The sequence below is a fragment of the Hemiscyllium ocellatum genome, chromosome 7, assembly GCF_020745735.1.
Source record: "Hemiscyllium ocellatum isolate sHemOce1 chromosome 7, sHemOce1.pat.X.cur, whole genome shotgun sequence".
Classification (NCBI taxonomy): Eukaryota; Metazoa; Chordata; class Chondrichthyes; order Orectolobiformes; family Hemiscylliidae; genus Hemiscyllium; species Hemiscyllium ocellatum.
The window spans coordinates 77524130-77543326 of NC_083407.1; the positions used below are offsets into that span (position 1 = coordinate 77524130).

Here is a 19197-nt window from a genome sequence, read left to right on the forward strand (position 1 = left end):
AAAAAAAATTCAATGAGCTACACACTTGCCTTTATATGTAAAGTAAGAACTATTTGTGTTCATTTCAATTCACTAATGTTTGGGATCAATGATATTTTATCTCCATAAAATGGGGGAAAAGTGTGTTGTCCCAATGCAGGTACATTGATCTTTCCTCCAGGTGGTGGGATATGTTCTTTCTTGTTTTAGTACTTGGGAAAGAAAAATATGGTTTATGAGCAAACCAGCATTTAATTTCTTACCCTGAAAGTCTGAACAATAACAAAAAAATCTGATTGATATATGAGGAAAACTGTTATAATAGGGTGGTGCAGGAAGAACGCCAAAATATTCGCAATATGAAATGAGTGGTAAAGTCAGTCACACCCATATTGAGTTAATATTCTTGTTGGATTGCAGTGATAAAGTCTTGGCATTTCATGTACAAATTTCTTGAAGGTGGCATTGTGATCTGCAAGATTATTCTGTGACTTAACAGTCTTGATTCATTATCTAGCTCTCCCCATTATCAATGGTTTTATTACCTTGCAGTTGAATTCCAATAAAATGGGTGATTTTTATTTTGAGAGCATGTTCTGAAATTTAGGTGCTCCTTCTCGGGGATGATACCAATTAAAGGACTGATCTGAGTAAATTCTATTGATATTTTCTTGAAAATGTAATCTAGCATTTACATTTGAAAGAAATGCAACCATTAAATTATTAGTTAAGATTGTTATTTTAATAAATTAAAGATTCACATATCCTTTTTGGGTTTCTACCAAGCAAGTCATGGTTTTATCTCACTTTAATATTTATTTGTAAAAGATTGTTATAATTTAAGTGTTTTCAAACAAAGTTTTCCTTCAGCTGTAGTTGATGAGATCCTGGTTAGTGACTGCTTTCATCTCCGGTGTTTACATACTGTTAATTCTGCCCTTCTTAGAACTGGGACTGTTTTACTTCCTTGTTAGCTTATCCATCCTTTCAAACCTCCATTTACCCACTGGAGTTTGACCCTAAGGTAGCACGGTGTTCCATTAGCAGTTGTATGTTTTCTGTTTTCCGCACATTTACCTTGATCATTATTCCGTCCCCCTCACTTTTTGCTTTCTCCTTTTCATGCACTTCAGTACATGCATTCAAAGCAGATATGAAACCTTTCTGTCCACAATACTGTGCCCTTATGTAAAAATTTAGGTGTTATGCTTGCTGTTTGTGTTCTATGTTTGTTCAAATTGTAACCACTTGTTTGCTGATGGGTTGACTTTTTTGAGCATTTATGTACATCTCCCAGGAGTTTGAGGTATAGGGAGAGGCTGAATAGGCTGGGGCCTTTTTCTCCGGAGTGTCAGAGGCTGAGGGGTAACCTCATAGAGGTTTATAAACTTATGAGGGGCATGGATAGGGTAAACAGACAAGGTCTTTTTCCCCATAGTAGGGGAGTCAAAAACTGGAGGGTATAGGTATAAGGTGAGCAGGGAAAGATTTTTAAAAAGACCTGAAAGGTAACTTTTTCACACATGAGGGGGGTGCGTGAATGGAAGGAGCTGCCAGAGGAAGTGGTGGAAGCTGGTACAATAACAATGTAAGAGGCATCTTGATGGGAATATGAATAGGAAGGGTTTAGAGGGATATGGGCCAAATGCTGGCAAATGCGACTAGATCAGATTAGGATATCTGGCTGGCAGGTTGAGATGAACCAAATGATCTGTTGCTGTGCTGTACATCTCTGTGACTCTATGATCATGAATATTTAGCATCTTGTCATTAGCACTTTAATCTTTCTGGCTTTGGTCTTCTCTACAGCATGTTATCACAGGCTTCATGAATGTGTTCTACCTTTCTTCTAAAGACTTCGTAACTTTTGTGCTGAATATTAACTTTGGCCATTATCCAGGCTGTGTAGTTTAGTAGTTGTCATACTAAATTAGTGATCTAGTGAACTGAACTGAGAATCTAGAATTAAATCAGCAATAAAACAAATTGAGAGACAAGTGATTCATGCCAGACAAATGCCAGACAATGAGCGTCACCAATAAGAGACACTCTAACCATCACCATCACTTGACATTCAACAGTATCACCATCACTGATTGCCATCATAATCAACATACTGGGGATTATCATTTACCAGAAACACAACTGGACTTACCACAGAAACACAGTGGCTACAAGAGCAGGTCAGAGACCAGGGATACTGCGGTGGGTAACTCACCTCTTGTAAGTCTATCCTCGAACTACAAGGCACAAGTCAGCAGTGTGATGGAATACTCCCCACTTGCCTGGGTGGATGCAGCTCCAACAATGCTCAAGAAGCTTGACACCTTCCGGGACAAATTAACCTGCTTGATTGGCAGCACATCTACAAATTTTCAATCCCTCCACCACTGGCATTCAGTAAGAGCAGAATGAACTGCCTACAAGGTGCATTGCAGAAATTCACCAAAGATCCTTCATCAGCACCTTCCAAACCCACAACCACTCCCATCTAGAAAGACAAGGACAGCAGGTATTTGGGAACTAAGCACTAAGTACCACCACCTGCAAGTTGCCCTCCAAGTCACTCACCACCCTGGCTTGGAAATATACCGCCATTCCTTCACAGTTATTGGGTCAAACTCCTGGAATTCCTTCCCTACCAGCATCGTGGGTCAATCCACAGCAAGTGGACTGCAGCGATTCAAGAAGGCAGTTCACCACCACCTTCTCAACGGCAAATAGGGATGGACTATCAATGCTGGCTAGCCAGTGACTCCCAAGTCCCACAAATGAATAAAACAAAAGAAGGACAGTGTCTTTTAAAAAAAAATTACTGAGAATACAAGCTTATGAAAGAATGGTACTTGTTCCCCTGGAAAGTACAGAGGACTCTGTACAAATGTGCTTACCTGGGTTGTGCAGAAGCTCGATCTTTCCACACTCTGACCTCTTCTATAAGCCACCTCTTGCCTCCACTTGACTGTGTGCTGGATCCCTTGGCAATCCTCTACCTTTGGTACATTACATGAATGGCGGCAGCCACCACCTCCCCTGTGATGCAGCCAAGCAATGATGAGTTGCTGGCCTCTATTGGGGTTCTCCTGTTACTCTTCTTCCTATTTCTTATACTCTTAGTAATTCATATTTGTGATTGTATTTGTACTTTTCCACTGCCACTACCCCCACTGGGTGTGGTCTCACTTTTCCCTTCATTAGAACCTTTAAGCATCTTGATGCCCCCTATTAAGTGGAGAAAGTGAGCACTGCAGATGCTGGAGATCAGAGCTGAAAATGTGTTGCTGGAAAAGCGGAGCAGGTCAGGCAGCATCCAAGGAGCAGGAGAATCGATGTTTTGGGCATGAGCCCTTCAGGAATTCCTGAAGAAGGGCTTATGCCCGAAACGTCAATTCTCCTGCTCCTTGGATGCAGCCTGACCTGCTGCGCTTTTCCAGCAACACATTTTCAGCCCCCTATTAAGTGACCTGTTAACCTTCTCTGCAGTCATGAGAAATGCTGCAATTTCACCTCTCTCTTCATAAATCAATAGACAATAGGTGCAGGAGTAGGCCATTCGGCTCGCCGAGCCTGCACCACCATTCGTTATGATCATGGCTGACCGTCCACAATCAATATCCTTTTCCTGCCTTTTCCCCATACCCCTTGATTCCACTATCTCTAAGAGCTCAAAATATCCTGAAACTTGGCCTCCACTGCCTTCTGGGGCAGAGCATTCCATATATCCACCACTCTCTGGGTGAAGACGTTTCTTCTCAACTCTGTTCTAAATGGCCTACCCCTTAGTTTAAAACTATGTCCTCTGGTTCTGGACTCGCCCATCCGCGGAAACATGCTTCCTGCCTCCAGCGTGTCCAATCCATTAATAATATTATATGTCTCAATCAGATCCCCTTTCATACTTCTAAACTCAAGTGTATACATGCCCAGTTGCTGCAATCTTTCAACATATGATAGTCCTGCCATTCCGGGAATTGTTCTCGTGTACCTACACTGCACTCCCTCAATAGTCAGAGTGTCCTTCCTCAAATTTGGAGACTAAAACTGCACACAGTACTCCAGGTGGGTTCTCAGCAGGGCCCTGTACAGCTGCAGAAGGACCTCTTTGCTCCTGTACTCAATTCCTCTTGTTATGAAGGCCAGCATGCCATTAGCTTTCTTCACTGCCCGCTGTATCTACATGCTGGCTTTCATTGACAAGAACAACTAGATCTCATTGTACTTCTAATCCTTTATTGTCCACTTCCATGTACTGGTTTTCCCATTCCCTTTAAAAGATGCAATGAGATATATTTTCATCCCTTATCTTGTTTTCAAGATGTGTAAACATTTTTTTTATGATGTGAGTTGGATATCTGTTCTAATTATTCTTTCTGTCTTACCAACCTCTGAAATTCCCAACTTAATGTCAGCATATTTTCATATTGTTCCTTTGAGTTTCAGTACGGTTTTACTATTGTGTAACTAAGAGCAACTACCAGCGCAGATCCTTGTGAAATACCATTTAGTTGCACCTTTTAATAATCAGTCCTTCCACCATGTTTTGCTAACCCCAGTCTTTCTAATTTATTGATCCATTTATTGTTCTCTTCAGTTTCTTTTGTGTTACATTAATAATTGCTTGGAGAAAATCTCGAAACACATTTATTTTAGCATTTTTTCTTGTTTGTTCCAAGATGATTTTTATTTTGTCAATATATAAACAATTTCCTGTGTGACATTTAATGATGCCAGTGATTGTGCCTGTTTAATTACCTTAATTACCAGGAGATTGCCTTGGCTCGTAATCTGATTACAAAGTTGTACTGTGTGCTTTCTATATTACTAAAATAATCAGTGCAAAAATGTGCCTTTAGTTTATTAAGTGTTCTTTTGTTAAGCAATCTTTTCTTTTCATTAGTAAGGTGTCATCAATAGAGCTATCAAGCAGCACCTGATTAGCACTAACCTGCTCAGTGACGCCCAATTTGGGTTCCACCAGGGCCACTCAGCTCCTGACCTCATGACCCCCTTGGTTCAAACATAGATAAAAGAGCTGAAATCCAGAGGTGAGAGCGAGTGCCCTTGGCTTCAAGGCTGCATTTGTCTGTGTGTGGCAGAAGTCCTGGCAAAACAGGCATCACACAGCAAATTGCATGTGTAGTCCTATGTATGTTTCTGGTCACTGTACTTATGGAAGGATGTTATTATGATGACAGTACAGAGAGGATTTACTGGACAAAACACCTGATATAAGTGAGTCCTCTTGTGAGGAGAGACTGGATAGGCTGGACCTGTATCCTCTGGAGTTTAGAAGAGAAAGAGGTAACTTAATTGAAACATTTAAGATCATGAAAGGACTTGGCCTGGTGGGGGAGAGAGTGTGGAAAAGGATGTTTTCTCCTTTGGAATAATCTAGAACAAATTAACAGGAAGGTATCACCCATTTAAGATGAAGATAACTTTTTTTTAAATTCTGAGGGTTCATTTAGTCTTTGGAAGTTCTTCCTTTAAAAAGCTGTGGATACAGGATCTTTATATATTTTTAAGGCAGAAGTAGATTCTTGATTACTAAGGGGATGAAAAATTATTGAGGGTATAGAGGAATGTAGAGTTGCACTTAATAACAGAACATCCCTGACCTTGCTGAATGGTGGAGCAGCCTTGAAGGGCTGAGTGGCCTACTGCTGTTCACATGTTTGTGTCTCAGCTCCAAGACATCTCTGCAGGAGTTCCTCAGGGTACTGTCCTAGACCCAACCATCTTCAGCTGCTTCATCAATGACCTTCCTTTCATCTTGATGTCAGAAGTAGGCATGTTTGCCGATGATTGATTGCACAAATGCTAGCACCATTCGCGGCTGCTCTGATACTGAAACGGTCCATATTCAAATAAAGCAAGACTTGGGTCACTATCCAGGCTTGGGCTGACAAATGGGAGAAAGTGAGGACTGCAGGTGCTGGCGATCGACCTTGGGTTGACAAATGGCAAGAAACATTTGCACCACGTAAATGTCAGGCAATGACTATTTCTAACAAGAGACAATCTAACTACTGACCATGACATCAAGTGGTATTATCATCACTGAATCTTCACTATCAACATCACAGAGGTTACCATTGACCAGAAACTGAGCTGGACTCACTATGTTATTACTGTTGCTGCAACCCCAGATCAGAGGCTAAGAATAGTGCAGCAAGTAACTCAACTCCTGATTTCCCAAAGCCTGTCAGTCAGTTAGAAGGAATAAGTCAAGATTGTGATGGAATATTTCCCACTTGCCTAGATGAGTGCAGCTCCAACAACACTCAAAAGCTTGACACCATCTATGTCCATTAGCCTGCTTATTTGGCAGCACATCCACAAACATTCAGTCACTCCATCCTCGATGCTCAGTATGATCTACAAGATGCACTGCAGAAATTCACCCAAGGTTCCTTTCAAAGATAGCACTTTCCAAATTCATGAGCACTTACCTCTCAAAGGACCAGGGCAGCAGATATATGGGAACTCCACCAGTTACAATTACCCCTCCAAGCCACTCACCATCCAGACTTGGAAATATATCAGTGTTGTTGTGTTAAAATCCTGGAACTCCTTCCTGAAGGACATTGTTGGTTTATCACACAGAGACTGCAGTAATTCAAGAGGCAGCTTACTATCATCTTCTCACGGGCAATTATGGCATACAGTAAATGCTAGCTGTGCCAGTGCTACCCACATCCCATGAGTGAATTTTAAAAAATCTATACTGCTGAATTAAATTTATCAATTGGTTTAAAAGAAGGTGTAGACTGGATTTAAAAATGCTGCACGTTTAGTGGCAATACTAGTTACTTTACTCAATCATAGATCAATGCTTCATCTCATATTTTAAAATACACATTATTGTGGCGATAATGAAAATTTTGAGTGCATGAAATATTAATTCAAATATCACTGCGTATTGTAAGCAAAGGGTTCTGCTTACTTTTCAATGTGTCTAAAATGCTTGAATTCATCTGATATGAAATGGGATGTCAGTGCAACTTCTTTATATCAGCGTTCTTGTCCAACTTGAATACCCTTTAACATTTCCAGACCAGTATCTGAATCCGAAGCGATGGATAAAAATGTAAGCTTCTTGTATGGAATATGAAAATGGCATTTAATTTCTTGTCCGATAGGTAGGTTCACACAAATCGTTTGAATAAAAAGCTGCAGTAAGTAATTTGGCCCATAAAGTCCACACTTACCCTCTGAAGAACATCCCACCCAGACCCATTCCCCTACCATTTCCCAGTCACCCTGCATTTCCCATGGCTAATCAACCTAGCCTGCACATCCCTGACACTATGGGTGATTTAGCATGGCCAGTCTACTTTATCTGCACATCCTTGGACTGTGGGAGGAAGCAGAGCACCCGGAGGAAACCTGTGCACTTACGGGGAAAATGCGTAAACACAGACATTTGCCTGAGGCTGGAATTGAACCCGGCTCCCTGGCACTGTAAGGTAGCAGTGTTAGCTACCATGCTGCTCCAAAGAGAACTGCAGTAAATTGGAGTAGATTATAGATTGAATAATAAGTTATATATTTAATTAAAGCATGAACTTCCATTCATATCGTCATAAGGCATTAAGTGTTGAACCTCCCCAATCCACTACTTGCTGCACTGAGCTAAATTAGCTGTGGTTTGTAATCTGTTTGTCAGGAACACCTATTTGCCCAAATCATTATCTGTTTCCCTAGCTAAGGGAAAGATCCCATTCTTTTAAAAACAAAATCTTTTTTCTCTGAAGTCACCACTGAAAGAATTTTCTGGCTTATCATCTGGAATCAGAAGTTCCAGTTTCTGAAAAAGAAAATCCTACGACACATGAAGCATTTACCTGCAGGCCTAATTCATGCCCCTTTGCCTCAGTTGTCAAGTCTTGCTGTCTCTCACTTGCTCTGTTGAACCTCTCCCTGCTCAATAAAAGATTACTGCAGTACCCTTGGTGCACTGCGTCGAGTTCCCCCATTCACCCAAGTTTAGTATCCTGCCAGCACTACTGTGTGAAGTTGGCCACCATTGCTGCTTAGTCAACTTCTGCTTAAGTTTAAATGCCAGAGTTTAAATTGCACTATGCTATGTTATGTATTATGCATTTCTTTGGAAATTAGGAGTTGGGGCTTAATCTGTCTCACTCCAACTCTGATTTTTAGATGAAAAGACAAAGTCAAGTTCAACAAGTTAGCTTTTTGCTTGGTCATTTTTTTATGATTTGTAGATGCCAGTGTTGGAGTGAGGTGGACAAAGTTAAAAATCTCACAACACCAGGTTATCGTCCAACAGTTTATCTGGAAGCAGTAGCTTTTGGAGCGCTGTTCCTTCATCAGGTAGTTGTGGAGTATAAAATCATAAGACACTGAATTTATAGCAAAAGATTACAGTGTCATACAGTGATATATTGAGCAAACCTGGATTGTTAAATCTTTCATCTTTTAGAATGTAGGCTTCGGTTCATTAATATATAAATCCTAGAACAACTTCTAAGACACCTTCTTGAGATAACTTAAGGTAACTTTAAAGATGAAAGACTTAACAATTTAGATTTGTTGAATACACACTATATGACACTGTAATCTTTTACTATAAATTCTATGTCTTATGATCTTATATTCCACAACCATGTAATGAAGGAACCACACTCTGAAAGCTAGTACTTCCAAATAAACCTGTTGGACTATAACCTGTTATAGTGTAATTTTTTATGCATCAGTCACAGATTCGAGTTATTAATTTACTCTTCTGGAATTGTTTTTATACCCCGAAATTCCTGTTTACTATTGTGCCAAATCTTTTCATTCTATCTGCACTACCACCACCACCAAATAAGAGAATGTTGATATGTGGCCCTCCCTTCCCCACCCTGCTGTCCTGATCATACAACAAAGGTTGGACAGCCCTATATGAAGCATTTAGGCATTAACTTTCTCAATTAACATGTCTGGCTCTTCATCAGATGCTTGCTGTTAAGTCCTTGCAAACCGCATCTATCATTTGTCTATAATTTTATGAATCTCAAAACTGCCACTGCTTAAATCAATCACAAGTCCTTTTATGTAATCAATAAGCATATAAATTATTACCTTTTGCTAGTTTAAGTTACTTATGCTTAGAGTTTCTATTCGTTTTCCATGCTGCGCAAAGCTAACTAACTGCTTCACTTATTTCATTCCTCATTTCTGTGCAGATATTTAGCAGTCACTACCTTTGTGTGTTGCTCTCCTCATGAAATTTGAAAAATCGGGGTTAGTTCCAATGTTACATCCCCACTGTCTACCTTCAGTATTCTTGGATGTGAACTGTCTAACTCTTGGCATTCAATTTTTTAGCCTTAACTCCTTATGAATCATTTCCTCATTAATCCTTCTCCATTGAAGATTTCCTTCTTCTTCTTCTGTAAACACTGTGTACAGCAACTGGTCACTAAGAATATAATTCTGTATCTTCCATGGTATTTTTATCACAACTATTCTAATGCTGACTTTACCAACCCCTTAAAGACTTTTATTTACTGAACCTGTTTCATAGAATCCCTACAGTGAGGAAGCAGGCCATCCAATCCATCAAATCCATACCAACCCTCTGAAGAGCATTCCCCCCATCCCAACCTTCCTACTCTATCTCTGTAACCCTGCATTTCCCATGGCTAATCCATCTAATCGGCACATCTTTGGACTGTGGGAAGGCAACTGGAGCAAACCCACGTGAACACAGGGAGAATGTGTAAACGCCTTGCAGTCACCCAAAGTTGGGATCGAACCTGCGACTCTGGTGCTGTGAGGTAGCAGTGCAAGCCACTGTGCCACCCCAAATGTCAGAAAAGCTGTTTGTGGTTTCCATTAGTTTGTACAATACCCCTTGATTCCCTTTAAGAACAGTGAGTTTGAGTTGAAAGCATAAGAAGTGTGCCACAAATATTAACCCAGTCACTGCAATTAATTTGAGAAATGCCATAATACTGTAATTTGTATAAGGGGAAAATTAAGTAGGTTGTCTGGATCATAAAGGAAGTATAAAACAATTCCTTTGGTCATCATACGAATAAAAAAGTAGTTTTTATTAGCAATAGGCATCCATTTCTATGAGGTGCCTTTTGTAAGACATACTTTTATCATTTGTTCCAGTTTCAGTGCAGGTGGGCTACTTTTTACAACACTTGCCATCAGTTTGGATTTTGGCTTCTTTGTGCCATTTTCTAACCAAGAATTGGCTTGTCATCTATTAATGTGGCTAATGCCAGATTGGACTGAAGTGAATCACCATCAGAACAGAAAAGAATATTGTTAAGAATCTTTATTTGTTCACTGAACTCATTTATAATTATACTGGATCCAGAATAATAGCTCGAACCAGTCTTAAATATTCAGGATATCTTAAGGATGAAGTTTTTGGATAAGTTGGAGATTTAATAAACACTTTAATGTGATGGAATAGAGTCTCCTTAAAAGGAATAGTATTTTCAACTTCACATTTTAGTTTCCTTCCAAATCAGTCTATTCTCAGTTATCAGTAAAATGATGGGAAGTGTTATTAAGCAGTGCCTGCTGAGCAATAATCTGCTCACTTATCCTCAGTTTGGGTTCTGCCAGGCCACTCAGCTCCTGATCTCATTACAGCCTTGGTTCGAACATGTACAAAAGAGATGAGTTCCAGAGTTGAGACTGATAGCCCTTGATATTAAGGATGAATTTGAAGTGTGGCATCAAAGAGCCTTAGCAAAACTGTAATCAGTGTGTATCAAGGGGCAATCTCTCTGCTGGTTGGAGTCATTCTTGGCATACAGGTAGATGATTGTGGTTGTTGGAGGTCAGTCATCTCAACTTCAGGACATCTCTGTGCAGAGTTCCTCAGGAATTATCTTCAGCCCAAACATCTTCAGCTGCTTCATCAATGACTTTTCCTCTGTCGTGAGGTCACAAGAGGGGATGTTTGCTGATGATTGTCCAATGTTCAGTATCTTTCACAAATGTTAAGTCTGAGGCAGTCCATGTTAAAATGCAACAAGATATAGACAATATCCAAGCTTTGGATGACAAGTGGCAAGTAACATTTGCAGCACACAAATACCAGGCTATGATCATTCCAATAAGAGATAATCTAATTGCCACCCCTTGACATGCAGTGGTGTTACCATGACTGAATTCCCCACTATCAATGTCCTTGTGGATACCACTGACCAGAAACTCAATTGGGACTTACCACATAAACACAATAGCTACATGAACAGGCCAGAGCCTAGGAATACTGCAGCGAGTAACTCACCACCTTATTCCCCAAAGCCTCTCCACCATCTACAAGGCACAAGTCCAGGAGTGTGATAGAACACTCTCTAGTTGCCTGGAGGAGTGCAGCCCCAATGACACTCAAAGACCTTGACACCATGTACGACAAAGCAGCTTGATAGCACTGTCATCAATCCACTTCCTCCATCATTATCTACAAGATGCACTGCATAAATGCACCAAAGGTTCTTCAATAGACTCTTCCAAATGCATGACCACTTCTATCTAGAAGGACAAGGAACGCCATTCACCATCCTGACTTGGAAATACATTGTTGTTCCCGCACTGTGGCTCAAGGTCCTGGAATTCTCTCCCTCAGAACATTCTTTCCCTCAGGACATGCCCACTGTGTATGGACTTCAGCGGTTTAAAAGGGCAGCTCACCACCACCATCCCAAGCGCAGCTAGGGATGGCCTATAAAGGCTGTTTAGGTAGTGACACCTACATCCCATGAGTGAATAAATTAAAAAGGAAGGTTCCTGTGAAGGCTGAAAAGAATTGCAGAAATCTACTGTGTAAATGTATGCAAATAGCTGGATTGTAAAATTAATGATGTTACTGCATTTACTCGAAAACTTGTTGATCTCATGTAAAAGTTGACCTCTGAGTTTCAGCCAAAATGTTATTAATTTTTGATAGACTTGAGTGTGTATATCATGCCCGAAACATCGATTTTCCTGCTCTTTGGTTGCTGCCTGACCTGCTGCGCTTTTCCAGCAACACATTTTCAGCTGTGTATAGTCATAGAATAGCAAAACATGGAAAGCATCGATTCAACTCTTTAGTGTCTCTGCACATCAACATATGAGGTCAAGGCTGCCACTTCATTTGTAGGAATATGGTACAGAACAATCTAATTCTTTAATTTTTTATGCTATGAAGACAGACACTAAATCAGATCAGCCTCCTTGTTCCTGTATTTGCAACACAGTAAAATTGAAACATTCACTGACCCTTAAAATTGACCACAATGGTTTTGAACCAGACTTTGTGAATAATCAATACCAGACACTGAATTTATAATTTAAAGAAAATAATTAATAAGTTATTAATGTAGAGTTATTGATGCCAGACAGAGTTTATAGCTTTGACAAAGGAATTTATGATTAAAATGGTAGTTTTAACAGAGCCAGGTTAAACAACAAGTTAATCTGATTAATGTCTGTGGCTTAAACCCAGTCTTCTTTGATTCTAGCACCAACTCACATAGAGACAGTCAGACAAATACATGCAGCTAAGGGATAAATCAAAAGAAAATAATGAAGTGTAAATGATGACTTGACTTAGACAGTCTCCACAATCCATAACATCACAGGCACATGGGATTGTGTCTTAGCTGATTTCTGAAGACAATAGTCAATGCAAAGATCTTCCAAGGAATGTTCCTTTAATTCGTATAACTGAGATTCTATCTTCTGAACTTTTAATAAGTAGATAATGGGATAATAATCAGGGATGAGTTGAAAATGTGTTGCTGGTTAAAGCACTGCAGGTTAGGCAGCATCCAAGGAATAGGAAATTCGACGTTTCAGGCATAAGCCCTTCATCAGGAATCCTGATGAAGGGCTTATGCCCGAAACGTCAAATTTCCTGTTCCTTGGATGCTGCCTAACCTGCTGTGCTTTAACCAGCAACACATTTTCAACTGTGATCTCCAGCATCTGCAGACCTCATTTTTTACCCTAATAATCAGGGAGCAATCCAACCTCTGTCCTGTAGCTTTGACAACTGCACTCCTTCTGACAAGAGCACAGATTTGAAAACCAGTACAAACTTTGGTTTCTCTTTCTTAGATTTGTTGACACTGGCTCCCAGTGAGGCCCCAGTTAATCATCCAAACGTCTGTCAGCTTTTTCAGCAAAATTTTCTGAAGTCAAAGTATCTACAGAGTTCCTTGAGTAGTAATCTACTTGCAATTAACTTTCAGACCTCGCCTCAAAAACAATTATCAGTTTGCTTGATCTCTTTTTCTTTTAAAAAAAACATGCGGCAGCTCAAAATCCGAAGGTCAGCTTTCACTCTCAGCTCATACTTCAAAACAAAACTGATAAAAATAAAGTTAATCGAGGTCTCATCAAGATGGTAATATGGTATCATGGAGCAATGGTAGATATACAGTCCAGTTCAAATTTCATGTCATCTTGAAAAGGAGACAAATAAATCTGTTGCAGCTAGAGACTTTGAGATATCAGAGAAGAATGTTAGAGATTGGCTTTCCACATAGCTTATGTTGATGCCAATGAATAATACCAATGGGCCAACAGAGTGAAGCCTAACATGTGGCTATATTTGCATGATGATGATGTACAAGCAAAATTGCCAAAATGGATTCTTGTTTTCTTGAGTACCGGACTGAATTTTCATCCCGAAACTAGCAAAATATCGGCGGATGCGAAAAGCAACCCTGAAAGATTATATCACGTTTATGAAAAGAAATAATATTTTACTGTGACAGAAGACCAAGATTTCAGATTCTGCCACCAGCCTAGTTGACAGTCTTATTGCATTTCAACGGTTTATAATAAAACATTGATAAAAGGATTGAGACAGATTGAGCTGCATTGGGAATATGAAAGAAATACCCATGAATTTTGACATTTAAACCAATTAAATAGTGAGAAAAGCTGGATGCACTAACAATGGTGACCACTAACCAAGAAAAATGGGATTCGCAGTAGTGTTATCCTGTCTGCCTGATGGGCCAAAGCATATGCCAGGGGTGATATTCGAGAAAAAAAATCCCTCTTGAATGGGTCACTTCCAAAACGAGTAGTTGTCCAAGTTCATAATAAAGGTAAGTTTGAGGAATGTCCGACTCCGAGAAACATCATCACACTATCAACTTGTTAAGATCATAGCTTTTCGATGTTGATGTTGAAGTTATGTTATGAAACAGTGACACTCTAGTGATTCCTAGTGGTCCAGTCAGGCTCATTCAACCAGTGGATGTCTCTTAAAATCAACCAATTGAGGATAGCATCTGAAAGAAGTGGAATGACTGAGTGTTTGAAAGAGAATTTCACCAAGGGGAACAGCAAATGGGATCCGACCACAGCATTTCTGTATGACTGAGTTGTAAACATTTGGAATGAAATCAGAGTGGAAATTGTTATTAAATTATTAAAGAAATTATCGGATGTTAGATACACTTATTGTAACAGATGATAGTTAATTGTGGAATTATGTGGCAGATGATGACATGAATGCTGATGAAATGATGTTGAGAATCCATCCAATGAAATTATTCAATCAGCTTTTTCTTTCGATATCTATTCAAGTTCGTTGAACGATTTTCTAAAAAATAATGGTTTCAACAGTGGACTTATCTAGAAAACTATCTGTTGTGCACTTCCATTCAGCACTTTTACCAAAACGAATAATTATTTTCAGCTTCAATTTTTTTTTGTTTTCTAATTCCGTTAGCAGGGTGATGTGTTCAGTTTTGGTAAAATGCTAACTACTCTGGGCAAGTGTCATTTGACATGTAGGGTTTCTAGCATTTTCTGTTTTATTTCTGGTATGCACTATTTGTTTTGTATTATTATGGAAATGAGGAAAGAGTTTTTAAGACCATACATTATAGGTAAGTTTATATTTGTACATTTTACAGAACTGTTGTCAGCTGATTCGAATGAATAACCTTTGCACTTGCAACTATACAAGCTTAAGAGTGAATGCTACAGTTTGAGGAAACACTTTGTGGAAAATCTCTTAATGTGCAATAGTAAGCCTTTCCTAAATTGCAAATACAGTATAACTACATTCTCGAAGTACTTTGTTCAATGTGAAGTGCTTTGGCCCCTAAACTCTGTCATATATGTATTGCAAGTTCTCTTTCTTACATTGCCTTAACAGACTAACAGAAATATAAATGTCTATTGTCTGACTCCAACATGATATCCCTGAGTATGCATTCAACACATTTACTGGCCACAGATTTTCTATGAACTTATTTACAAATTTCCAAATCTTTGAAAGAAAAACTAAAATAAAAAAGAGCATAGAAGAATGGAGTGGTTATAATGATAATATCGCAACTTCCCGAAAGCCATATTATTAAAATGTATGAAGCCAGTGAAGTAGTATAATAGTGGGTGGGAATTAACTTGTTCTGAATACAATACTGCTGGGGAAGGTATTGATTTAGAACGAATTTGCTTAGTGGGGAAATGTTGTATTGTCAAAGATATTGCATTATAGCTGAGACATTAAACTGAGTAACCATGCATCACTTCAGTGAACATAAAAGATCCCATTGCTGTTTTTAGAAAAGCAGAGAGTCATACCTGGTATCCTTGCTAATATTTATCCCTCAATAAACATCACAAGAAGCAATTTATCTGGTCATTATCTTTTTTTTTGTGGGAGCCTGCTTTGTGTAAATTGGCTGTTACATTTCCTACATTACAAAAGTGAATGACTATGCTTCATTGTCTGCAAAAGACTTCTGGGATGTTTGGTGGTAACGAAAGGAGCTGTATAAATCATAACATGGTTTTAGTACAGCATTGGGATGGCACAGTCACTTAGTGGTTAGCACTGCTACCATAGAGTGCCAGGAACCTGGGTTCAATTCTACATTTGGGTGACTGACTGCACATTCTCTCAGTGTCTGCATGGGTTTCATCTGGGTGCTCTAGTTTCCTCCCACAGTCACAAGATGTGCAGATTAGGTAGATTGCCCATGCTAATTCTGAGTGTCCAGGAATGTGTAAATTAGGTAGATTAGCCATGGGAAATACAGGGTTACAGGGAGAGAGTGGAGGATGTGGGTTTAGATGGGATGCTCTTCAGAAGGTAAGTGCAGACTTGATGGGCTGAATGGCTTACTTCTATACTATCAGGATTCTATGATTTCTATTCTTCTCTGAGAAGGCAACTGTGTGGCCTATTAAGCCTGTGCTACCTCTCCTCAACAGCAATTCAGCTTGTTGCATTCCAAATTACTTTCCCTAAGTTCCTGTGAATTATCCTTCGGATCTTTATCCACTTCCTTTTTGAAATCTACAAGTGAATCCACTTCCATGCCACACACACTGTATTCCAGGTTTAGCTCCTGGTTATGTAAAGTGGTTTTCCTCCTGTCACCTTTTTTGATTCTTTTGTCAATCATTTTAAATCTGTGTTTTCTGATTCTCAACTCTTCCTATTATTGAGAGCGATTAGTCTCTATGTGCATTGTCTAAATACTTCAAAATTTGAGGTATCTGTACAAAGACTCCTCTCAGTCTTCTCCTTCTCCCCCAGGAAGCACAACTTCCAACTTTGCCTGGCTGATCTGTTTAACCAACCATCGGAACTCCTTTCTCTGCATTGACCCCAATGAATCCCGTGGATATATCTCTTACTTTCGTATAGACAGCTGGAAGTTATCCCACCATGTGGCAATGGAAACACTCAATCCTTCACCCATCCCATCCACCCGCAGCACCTTCCTTTCTGGGTGGAGGGGATGAACCTGGGGCAATTTCACAAACCTCGGTGCCCCTGGTCACTTGCCTTCCTTACACCCTTGCACCTTCTACACTTAGGTTTGTTGCGGTGACATAAAAAGCAGTTTGTATTAATGGATGAGCTTATAACTGTCAGCCATCACAGCTGCCTGTCTCACTGTTACATCAGTCTGGCCTCACATTTACTTGGCAAGAATTTCATATTTGGAGGAGATGGAGGAATGGGAGATGTAAGCACAAACATGCATGTACACATTTATTTTATATGACGCTGAAATATTGGTAAGCAGTTAAAGCAATAAGAACGCATTCAGTCTGTTAACACATTAGCATACAATTTTGTATCAAATGGAAAATCTTACAAACTAAGTACTCACAAAACTGAAAGTATGGAAAAAACGTATTGTTGTATGAAACTTGTTTTCTGCTTGATAATTGGAATAATCTGGGCACATTGGATGTAGACTTTATTGGTTATAGTGGTTTTTGTATATTTATATTTATAATAACTGGGGAAGCAGTTGTAGCTTAATATTATAGTTAACAATCCATCCAGTGTCTTCAGGAATTAATCTCTTCTGGGATAGAGTTCAGTATCTAATCCAGGAGACCAGTGGATAGCCACAGCACAAGTTGAGTTATTCCTCATGTTCCAGCTGTGGAACAAGTGGCCACATCAGCCCTAACCTGACTTAAAGTGGTCAACTTGGTCCAGGATTTCCAGGGAGGTTTAAAACCTGCAACAACACCACTCAGGTTGGTCATTAGACTTTGGTTGGTGATGCTGCAGTCACCTGGGAGATGCATAATCAGGAAGTGGGATAGGTGTCAGTTTGTAGAGTGTGGAGTATTTTACATTGGATTTGTGGGATTTCAGATAAGTACGTGCTGTTTTTCTGAGGGCCAGCCTGACTAGGAGTAAATTTTACCTGTCAATCATTGTGTTTTTTGATGAGGATTGTATCCCTTGTGCTATCAGATGGTTCAACATGAGCTATATTCATTTCAACTTGCCTGAGAAACCACCTTATGATTTTGTGGAGATGGATATCTGTCTTATGTGTGTAATAGCACCTAAGTCATGTTGAACAGCAGTACTCTGCTGCTGATTACTGGGGGCTTATAAAACAGTGTGTAGTATTTAGGCTCTGTTACCCCAGAGCAGCTTGTTTCTGTATGAAATTCGCTCTTGTTCTGACCTTGGCTCGCATGTTCTGGGATTTTGTAGATTGTCATTCATCCAGGTCTTATTACCACAGAGTGCTGACGATATATATTGGAATGGCCTGTGAATTGATGCTTAGTCACCAAAACATGAGGAAAATAGTGTGAATTCTGGGTATCAGGAATAAGAACAAAATATTTGAACTCCTGGGAAAGAAATCGCATTAAAGGTAGATCAGAGCTGGAAAAAGATAACGAATTGTATATCAAAGAGGATGACGGCAGAAAGCAAAAAAGGATGGTAATGTGAAAAGAGGCAAAAAGCAAAGTCCAGCAGAGGTGTAAGTGGCACTAGTACACACATTATTCCCATATGTTAATATAAAATCTAAAACAACTGAAAATCTGAAATGACCCCCCACCCCCACCCTCGAGTGACTCATTTCTAAAGGAATACAAACGCTTTAGTTGCTGTTCTAGTCAGTACTTTTTCAAACTTTTCTGGACCTAAAACATTAATTTTGTTTCTGTCTCCATAGATATTGCCAGACCTGTTCAGTTTCTCCAGCAATTGCTTTTTTTTTGTTATTACTATAAGTTGTTTGCCAGAACGGGAGCAATGAACAGAACAGTTGGGTATATAGGGCTCTTGTGGTACAGTTCCTACCTTTGGACCAGGAAGCATAGCTTCAAGCCCCACTTGTTCCAGAGGGGTGGAATAACATCTCTGTGCAGGTTGATTAGAAAAATAGGTTGAATGAAAAAAGTGCTAGGTATAGATTATCATAAGTGGTGCAATGGTAATATCAGTGGATTAGCAGTCCTGAGGCCCAGATGAGTGACTTGGGGTCGTGGGTTCAAATCCCACTGTGGCAGTTCTTGGGATTTCAATTCAATTAATTAATCTGGGGCAGAAATATATAAAATCCTTCTGCGTCAATTATGCCCTTTTTAAAAAAAACAAGAACTGGGTGTGGGGTTTGCTGTGGTGAAAGATTAAAACATGTTTGGGTGCTTTGGCGTTGGGGAGGTAAATAAAGACTTCTTGTGTCAGAATACTTACGGATACAAGCAGGAAAAATGTTTTAAAATGGTGGGTTCTTAAAGAGTTCTTGTTTGGTTGCAGTGTCCCCACTCTAATCCAGGAGACCTGGGTTCAAGTCCCAACTACTCCACCGGTTGGTTAGAAATATGAAAAAAGCTGAGTCTCTTTTATTTATTTATTTTGTGGGATGTGGGCGCTGCTGACTGACCAAGCATTTATTGCCTGTCCCTAGTTACCCCTTGAGAAGGTGGTAGTGAGCTGCCTTC

The 19197-nt window shown here is 39.6% G+C and overlaps 1 protein-coding gene across 3 annotated transcripts in view; it reads left to right on the plus strand.

Annotated features, from left to right (window-relative positions):
- gulp1b (GULP PTB domain containing engulfment adaptor 1b) overlaps window positions 1-19197 on the plus strand; it is a 386308-nt gene that overhangs the window by 103490 nt on the left and 263621 nt on the right. The gene's annotated exons all lie outside the window — the stretch shown is intronic.